This window comes from Engystomops pustulosus, chromosome 6 (assembly GCF_040894005.1).
Source record: "Engystomops pustulosus chromosome 6, aEngPut4.maternal, whole genome shotgun sequence".
Lineage (NCBI taxonomy): Eukaryota > Metazoa > Chordata > Amphibia > Anura > Leptodactylidae > Engystomops > Engystomops pustulosus.
In genome coordinates this window covers 148,924,276-148,934,608 of record NC_092416.1, presented here as the reverse complement: position 1 = coordinate 148,934,608, position 10,333 = coordinate 148,924,276, and positions in this window count along the sequence as shown.

Genomic DNA, 10,333 nt, shown 5'->3' with positions numbered 1-10,333 from the left:
GCTTTTGACGTCAGCACGGGGGGCGGGGTTTTCTAGCCCCGCCTCTAGTGTAGCCGGCGCCAAGTGCTCTGTGGTAACCCGGAGTATAACCGGCTGTGCCACCGCCATTACTCGCATCCTGTTCACACAGCTTAATTGTGCACTCACTAAGCAGGAATAAAAACTCTTGAAACCCAAATTCGCCCATTGTTTTATTAATAGTCAGTCAGCATCATGTATTCCGTGCAGTATTTCCGTACAGCTTCATTGCTAAAAAGCGCACTCCTAAGCAGAAACGCTGCTGCAACTGATAAAAGAGGAGTGTTTTTTTTAAAACTTTCGTGCATTTCTGTGACCCAGGCAACCTCCATTGGGTGGTTGTTTTTTTTTAAATAAAAATCGAAAAACACATATATGGAAAACAGCCTAAAAAACTGCTGCTGTTGAGGCAATAATGTCTATCACAAAAGAAATGTACATACTCAAAGGCCACAAAGACTAAAAAAATTATAAATTATAGCTACATTTAGGTCACTTTGAGGAAATGCAATTCAAGGGAAGCAAAACGCACCATGTGACCGCGCCCTCACAGGTACTCATGGACGGTGGTTGAGTGTCCATAATCTCTTGTTCTGGGGCTGCAATAAATAAAACGTACATATACTTACCTCACTTTTAGGTTCGGGACAGTACAGAAGCAAAGTACAGGAGCAGGGGGCACCAGTGAGGGGCATGATGTGCCTTATTGAACCTCTATTTTGGTATAAACATTTGACCACAGGCAGAAACGTTTCACTAAACTAATTACAGGTCGATGTGGACAGGTTCCCTTCAGGGTACATTAGTGTGATTCAGCGTGACCATGCGATAGTCACACTCATGTGTCAACATTTACAGGAATGTAACTATACAGGAAGAAGCTCCATAAATGCAAACAACTGGGCCTGACCAACTGAGACTGTGATAATGGGATTATCTCTGGCTCTGGCACACTAGTGCTTTCCTCCTGTGTCCATTTGCAGTCCATGTTGGTGTCCTTGTTGTATTAGCATTATTTTCTTATTCACATCAGTCCTAAAAAAGTGTCTTGTTGGAAAAAACAAGATGGCAGAGGGTGATGGCACACGTGGCGTTTTGAACATGATAAATTTTGATTGGACTGAAGTGAAATGGGGAGTGAGCTGGCAAAAAGATGGAAAAAAGTTATAAATCATTAGATTTATAACCAAAACAATTTGGTGATAAAATTGGAAGACACAAAACGGGCAGATATGCTATGATACTTCCCAACTATGAAGGAGATTTATCACTAGTCTTATGTAGCTTCTTGGCATATAATTGTTGCAAATTTTGTGGGTTTTTTCTTGGCGAGAAAAAAAACGCATCTCTAAAGTCACGCAATGGCGGAAATAATACACCACAGAATGCAACAACGTGCAACACCACATTTACCAACTGAGAATTTTCAAAAACCAGCAAATTTAATCACAAAACTACACCACATAGGAGGTGATGTATGGGGGTCCATTGCTACTACAGGGGGGGGGGGAGTTTTTGCTCAATTTTGAAGATTTTGCTCAATTTTAACGTTTTTGCTCAATTTTATGTTTGAGGTATCTGAGAATTTCCTGTGCAAAAACATCGCAAAAAGGGAGAAATTGAGCAGATGTTAAACATACGTGTGGCTGGTCCAGTCTATGCACATAGAGCACACACAGCTGATATTCAGATAGGAAGGCGTTTAACACTGCACATACATGGGACTATAAATCAGACTGTTGGAAACCTGCCAGTCTTATGCCCCTTCTACACTCGCGAGTCTGATGGGATGAACCCGCATCACAGTCGCAAGTGTAGAATGGGTCTAACACATAGACAACTGCTCAAAATCCTGCCTAATGATAAATCTCCCCCTATGGCAGTGATGGCAAACCTTTTAGAGACAGTGGGGCATATTTATCAGGACCTCTGCGCACCGCCAGTGGCGCAGAGGCCCTGAAATAATTGCAAATGCTAGCTTATTGCTAGCTTTTGCGATTATTTTCCCCAATCCGCCACTTTCACGCCAGTGGGGCGTGAAGGGGGCGCGGGGCGTTACTGTCCCTGCGCACTCGCTGCTGCGGCGACTTTTCATACGTGAAAAGTTGCCGGCTGCGGTTTTTTCTAAGCCAGGCCCTGCCTGGCGAAGGATAAGCGCTGCGCTACTGGCAGCCCGATACATCAAGAGGCAGAAGCCTCTTGATGTATCGGGCTGCGAATTCGCAGCGGCTTGGCGATCATACGAGCACGAGCGCCAGCGTATGATAGATATCCCCCCCGAGTGCCCAAACTACAACCAAAATCCACTTATTTACCATGAAGTGCCAACGTCGCATTTTAAGCAGTAGCTTACTGCTACCTGTTCTTCCACTTCTTACAATTGTATCTACCACCTGAGGCCACCAATACAGTTGAAAGAAGATGGGCAAATTCAGATTATCATTATAGCAAGAATGGTGGGTCCAGCAGGAAGACCTCCAAAGATAATGCACTTCTTTCAACACCTTCTCACTTTTCAAGCAGTTACAAACAGTCAATGAAGTGTCGCTGTAAAATACCGCTGACAGCTGCATCTCTTAAATTGCCTGGGATTGCAGGAAGATTTGATGGATTTGGTCCTGTTTGGATAACTCTGTGGCGATGGCCTGAGTGCCCACAGAAAGGGCTCTGAGTGCCACCTCTGGCACCCGTGCCATAGGTACTCCACCGCTGCCCTATGGGTTTAATCATTTGTAGGTACATAATATCAAATGGATGTTCTCTGAGCTGATATTCTCTATGGTAACGAGCTATCACTTCATGTAAACAGGCCATTAGCACAATCCCAGAGGATGACCCTTACAGACCAGAGGCAGCTGGATCACCTATTGTTCTCTTACCTTTGTAAACAAGGGACTATTGTGATGCTCTGCAGTCTGATGTGAGGTCATTGTAATTCTCCACATGACGCAGGCACCAGGAGATAAAGGTTGTCTCCTGGGGGGAAAAGTTTTGTTTGCTGACCACCTGCCATGGAAACCTCTAAATGTTACTGGAATTTATGGTAATGGTTGACCTTTGTTTGGTTCTTATTCGTGCTGGATAAGGGTGCCATGTATTTTCATTCACTAACTGGTCACATAGATAAGATACCTCTACCAAATGCTCTCTCAGCTCATCACTATCTATCAAATTCCCTCCATACACATTCACACTCAGCTTGGCCAAGATGTTTTAAAGGCAATCTACCAATTAAAAATAGTAAAAAACAGATACAAATACTCAAGTATGTTCCTCTTCATCCTGATCCTGCTGGGTGCGTCCACACATTGCTTTTTGCTTGCATTTTCATTGCGTTTTTGGAACTCATTACAACAGAGGAGAGGTGATTTGCCTTATTACACTACTGTTAACATTTGCATTTACAAAACACAATGTAAACGTGGTTTGGCTAAAACACATCCAAAACGCGCTGCCAATCCCCCTCCCACTTGCGTTTTGGATGTGTTTAAAAACGCGACAAAAGGCCACGTGGGAAACCAACCCTCACAGTCAATCTGACTCTCCCTCTGTGCATGAAGTGCCACTGGTGCGCTATTCACTTATTGGGCCACACAACATCATGTCAGCCAATTCCATCCAGTGATTTCGTTATGAGATCTACAATCCATTAGAGCTGAGATGAAAGGGGCCCCATGGGGGAAAAACAGAAAGTTGTCCTGGGAAATGGGTGAATGAGATTTGGTGAGTTTGTGGCTCTATTCAGATAGACCCTACAATGGGGGGGGGGGGGGGGTGGTTCTGAGATAAAGGAGAACCTCATTTATATGCATGGAGGCTCATGCTAATGGATGCCTTTGTAATCAGGAGTGAAATCCCCTGATGCAAACATCTGACTGTGGGGAGGTGGGGAATGTAACCGCACGCAATATAATAGAATGCGATTTCTTTTTTTATTACAGTCATAAGGTTTTCTGCAGAAACTGTAGACTTGGATCTTATCCTATCAAGGGTAATGACTAAAGATAAGGAGAAATATTATACGTCTTACAGGCTTGTCCATGTAATCTGGCTCTGGCAGGTCCTTGCTAAGTATAGCAGGTTCAAGGGCTGTCAAACCACTTCTTGTCCCATGCAGGCTGCCTCTAGTCATGGTGAGAAGGCACACCTGCAGTGCTGGATTTAGAATTAGAACTGGATACCGGGTCATCGCAGATCTTTCACTTGTGGGAAGGATGACAACATATCTAGCATACTGTAGCTGGATACATTTCACTTTAACCACCTCTGATTTATACAAATTGCAAATGATGTTCTTGATTTATCAAATACTCATTGAGAAACCCTACGGTTCCACATTATGGGGGAGATTTATCATACACCGGTGCTCCTGCAGCATATGAGAGCGCCCCCCCTTGTTGTGCCGGATATATCAAGAGGCTCAGGGTGATGGCACATGTGGCGTTTTTGGCTCATTTTTAAACAGTCCGTCAAAAAACGCATGCGTTTTTGACAGGTTTGACCAATTATCTTTATTGAAACGGCCCAAAAAACGCGTTCGACACTAAACTAGGTCCGACCTGGAATAGTTTTGTGTAAAATCCAGCAAAGGAAATGCCCCGTGCTTGCTCCTCTACCTATGGCGTATTCACTAATACGTAAAATAATGATCAGAAAATCTTGCATTTCTTGCATTTCTGATGCGTTTCCTTCAAAGGTTGACAGGAAAAGTCCAAGAGTCAAACAGATTAACAGTAATGCCCCATGCATCTCTACGGCCGTGGTCACACGCTGTAATCATAATGCAATGCTAGTGCACAGGGGGCGGGCCTCGGTCCAATGCAAATGGCTTATTGATCGCATGCGTTTCCATGGAAACTCATAATTGATCGGACCGAGGCCTGTCCCCTATTCGCTAGTGTCATGTTATGCATGCAACGCTAGTGGAACGTGAGCGCGGCCTATGTGTTACCTATACATAAAGCGATAATTTAGCCATGTACATGAAGCCTTCTAGTATTGGACTTTGTCTCAGGAGAAATCTAGACTGCAGATCAAAGATACATCGCAAGCAGATAGGACTGAAATGATGTAGGTAGAAAACCCAAAGGTCAAGATCACTGGAGTCATCCCTAGCTGACTACTGAAAAATAAGCCAAAGAGTTCAAAGATATTATTTAAAATTATATTGTTTTGGCTAAGCTACAAGAATAAAGATGGATATATTAACCCCTTATCACCGACACTTATTTTCAGCTTAATGACCAGACTCGATTCTTAGAATCTGACATATGTCACAATAATTGGTTATAACTTAGGAACACTTTAACATATCCAGGTGATTTTGAGAACGTTTTCTCGTGACACATTGTACATCATGTTAGTTTAGTGATAAGTGATAAGTTTTGTGTTTTGTTCTGAAAAAAAAATAAAATTTGGCAAAAGTTTGTAAATGTTCTAAAATAAAACTACCCAAAAAGCTTGATAATTAACATGTCTGCTTTGTGTTGAGATGATATTTAATGCGTCCTCTTATTTTTCTAGGATGTTATGAGGTGCAGAACTTTAGGTGCAATATTTTCTCATTTTCATTAAAGTCGCTAAAACTCACATTTTGAGGTAAAACTCAGCTTCCAAGTGACTTTATAAGGCCTAAATAATAATAAAGCCCCATAAATTACCCCACTATAGAAACTTCACCCCTCAACATACACTCACCGGCCACTTTATTAGCTACACCTGTCCAACTGCTCGTTAACACTTAATTTCTAATCAGCCAATCACATGGCGGCAACTCAGTGCATTTAGGCATGTAGACATGGTCAAGACAATCTCCTGCAGTTCAAACCGAGCATCAGTATGGGGAAGAAAGGTGATTTGAGTGCCTTTGAACGTGGCATAGTTGTTGGTGCCAGAAGGGCTGGTCTGAGTATTTCAGAAACTGCTGATCTACTGGGATTTTCACACACAACCATCTCTAGGGTTTATAGAGAATGGTCCGAAAAAGAAAAAACATCCAGTGAGCGGCAGTTCTGTGGGCATAAATGCCTTGTTGATGCCAGAGGTCAGAGGAGAATGGGCAGACTGGTTCGAGCTGATAGAAAGGCAACAGTGACTCAAATCACCACCCGTTACAACCAAGGTAGGCAGAAGAGCATCTCTGAACGCACAGTACGTCGAACTTAGAGGCAGGTGGGCTACAGCAGCAGAAGACCACACCGGGGCCACTCCTTTCAGCTAAGAACAGGAAACTGAGGCTACAATTTGCACAAGCTCATCAAAATTGGACAGTAGAAGATTGGAAAAACGTTGCCTGGTCTGATGAGTCTCGATTTCTGCTGCGACATACGGATGGTAGGGTCAGAATTTGGCATCAACAACATGAAAGCATGGATCCATCCTGCCTTGTATCAACGGTTCAGGCTGGTGGTGTCATGGTGTGGGGAATATTTTCTTGGCACTCTTTGGGCCCCTTGGTGCCAATTGAGCATCGTTGCAACGCCACAGCCTACCTGAGTATTGTTGCTGACCATGTCCATCCCTTTATGACCACAATGTACCCAACATCTGATGGCTACTTTCAGCAGGATAATGCGCCATGTCATAAAGCTGGAATCATCTCAGACTGGTTTCTTGAACATGACAATGAGGTCACTGTACTCAAATGGCCTCCACAGTCACCAGATCTCAATCCAATAGAGCATCTTTGGGATGTGGCGGAACGGGACATTCGCATCATGGATGTGCAGCCGACAAATCTGCGGCAACTGTGTGATGCCATCATGTCAATATGGACCAAAATCTCTGAGGAATGCTTTCAGCACCTTGTTGAATCTATGCCACGAAAAATTGAGGCAGTTCTGAAGGCAAAAGGGGGTCCAACCCGTTACTAGCATGGTGTACCTAATAAAGTGGCCGGTGAGTGTATGTAAAACATTTTGTATTAAGTCTATTAACCCTTTAAGGGTTAACACAATATGGACCGGCGATTTAGAAACTTTCAAATTTTGGGGGGAAAATACATTCATTTAGGCCAAAACTTAACGTTTCATAATTAATTAAATGATGAAATGCTCTGCAAAGTTTGATGCCCCATTTCTCGTGAGTGTACCAATACCCCATATGCGGTGGTAACTGCTGTATGGGAACACGGCCGGGCATAGAATTGAAGCAGTGCTATTCACTATTCAGTATTCACTATTCAGAAGATTTGTGTTGTCACAATGTACAGGCTGTAAAATTTACATTTTTTTGGTAATATGAACATATGAGGCTTATTATTTGCGAGGTGAGATACAATGTATAGATAATTAATTTTGTGGGTCTATAGCTTATTCGTGAGATTTTATTAACTATTTCGAGGGGGACAAAATCATCAATTTTTATTTTGGATTTTTAGCACTTTTTTTTCCCTCTCACCGTCATGTAAAGATAATATTATATCTTTATTCTCTGGTTCACTACGATTGTGGTGATACCTCATTTATATAGTTTTTCTTATCTTTGCTCAATTTTACAGAGCAAAACCAATATTGGAGAATATCGCATTGTTTTTACTATCTGTATATTACTATATAACTTCTGTATTTTTCTGTTGACAGATCTGGTTGAGGGCTTATTTTTTGTGAAAAGAGTTGTTCTTTTCAGTCGTATCATATTAAAGTGCATAACTTTTGTTTTATCACTTTTTAGAACATTTTTTGTAAGCGTATTTGATAATGTTATATTAAAATGATATATTACGGGATTTTTTTTTTTTTTATGGTGTTCACCGATCGGGTTCAATATTGATTTAGTTTAATGGTGCAGATTAATATGGATGCGGTGATACCAAATATGTATGCTTTTTTTGTATACATTTATATACATTTATTTGCATTTTATATGTAACTGGGAGGAATATGTGACTTTTAATTCATTTATTTAATTATTATTATAAAAAGATTTTTATTTTTCTTTATGCATTTTTTTTACTTTTCCACTCTTGAGCTTGAACAAGCATTCATCCGATCACTTGTTCAAGACCTTACACTGCAATACACATATATTGCAGTTTACAGTGTAAGGCTACATTCACACGAACGTATGGGGGACGTATAAACGGCCGATGTTTATACAGGCGTATATATGTCCACCATAGACGGCAATGGATACACAACGCACTACAGCAGCGCCCCGCACACCTCCTCTCCCCGGCACCGACATGTGCCTGCCGTGCTACAGTACTGGGGCACATGTTAATGTGAATGTAGCCTTAGTAATGCTCAGTTAGTTACAGCCGGATGCTGCCAGGAGGCGTAACCTGGCGCAAAGAGGAGCCGGCAGCCTCGGGGCACTCGCCGGACCCCGGGGGACAAACTTCGAAAACTTGACTGCGGCGTGTAAGGGGTTAAACACCTGAGTTTTTCCAATCCTGGGTGATAGTGCCGGGTCTGGGCTGTGATGTCACAGCCCAACACTGGCACTTGCGGGACTGGATGTACCGAAAACTCCTTCTGACGCGCTGCTGTAGAAAGTCGGTGTGTCAGAAGAAGCACTCTTAATAACCGCCGTAAAAAGCCGAAAGGGCAGTCATTAAGGGGTTAAAGCACAATACAAAAACAAAACACAATGTTAATGCAATGTGTTAACCGTGTGTTAACAGTGAGCTAACAAAACAAAAAATGTTAACACAATGTTGTCATGTCTTAACATTGGGTTTTGTAAACGCAAATGTTAACAGCAATGTAATTAAGCAAATCTCTTTTTCAAAACGCATAGTACGTAAACACCACGGGTGCTGCCGGCCTAAAGCTCCCTCGTGATTGACAAATGATACTGGAGTTGTGGGCCAATGAACCCAGCTATTAACCAAAGCTCCAGAGAGAAAGTGGAAATAAACAAGAAGTATTTTCAACTTGTTGATGAAAAACACATAGTTGAGCTCTGGGGTGTCAGGCAGCTGCAGAAAGAATATTTGTAGATGTGTTTTGATACAAGGGAGCTGTCTGCTTCCTGTTTAATTCTCTGTTTATCAGTTGAGAATCACTGAATGTGGAGTTGCTGAGTATAGTGGACTGTTTCTATGGCCGACCACAGTACAGAGGATGGGACTCCTTGCATCATATTCATATATGATGCAAGGAGTCCCCTCTTCCTAAGGGCGCATTCACACGTGGCATTATCACATGCGTTTTGATGCTCAATACAACAGCTGAGAAGAGGAGATTTGCTAAACTACATCTCCTCTTCTCAGCTGTCGTTCAAAATACATGCATTAACGCCATGTGTGAACTCTTTTCACTTCACTCCTGGTGTGGGCATCAAAAACTGAAAAAAACTGAAAAACTGAACGTGTGAATGCACCCTTGAGTTGCGTTTTTGCATTTTTTTTCCCACTGGCTTCAGCCTTGATTACATGCTGAGGTTACATTGGGTTTTAGCATATGCGCCCTGAGGGTGAGGTCACACGGTGCATTCTTGGTCCATTATTGGTCTTAACCATGTGTTTGGCTGGATTGAATCAGTTTTTCTACATTTCTGGAAGTGTAAGCAACTGTATTCACATTTTCACAGCTGCTTAAGCTTCCAGAAATGAAGAAAAACTGATTAAAACCAGCCAAATGCATGCGTTTTCAGTGCTGAAGAACATGAAGAACAGACCAAGAACGCACCGCAAGATCAAAAAGGCAAGCCCAACACCTCAAAAAAACCCAAAAAAACTAGACACAGGTTTTCAGACTTAAGATAAATGTTGGTTTCCGGCTCATTTTTGGGACTCCAGAGTGGAGTTCCATAGGTGGCAGAAACCAGCTGTTTCTGATGCAGATTTAGGCTCCTTGCACATGACTTTATATGGTGGGCATGAGCAAGCTAGCTTTTTGGTGCAGGCTCGTTGATATCTGATTGGTCTTGTCCCATTATCTGAATAATTGCATAAATGTCTAATGAGATATATGTTATAATACACTAGGGAAAACTTAGGCCCCTTCCACACTCGAGAGTGTGATGCGATGAATTCGCATCACACTCGCAACGTGTGCTGCTTGGATCGCACTGCCCGAACGCTGCAAACGGGAACTGAACTCAGCATCTCAGATCAGTTCCGCTTTCAGCGTTCGGGCCTTGCGATCCGAGTAGCACGCGTTGCGAGTGTGATGCGAGTTCATCGCATCACACTCGCGAGTGTGGAAGGGGACTTAAACAGCACAATATACAGTAACTCCAAGTAAACTTCTGTGAAATCAAATAATCCACTGATTGACAATCAATTTCACAGGCAATTAGCAAGACACACTGAACAAGGAGTGGTTCTGCATGTGGGGACCACAGACTACTTTTCAGTACCAATGCTTTC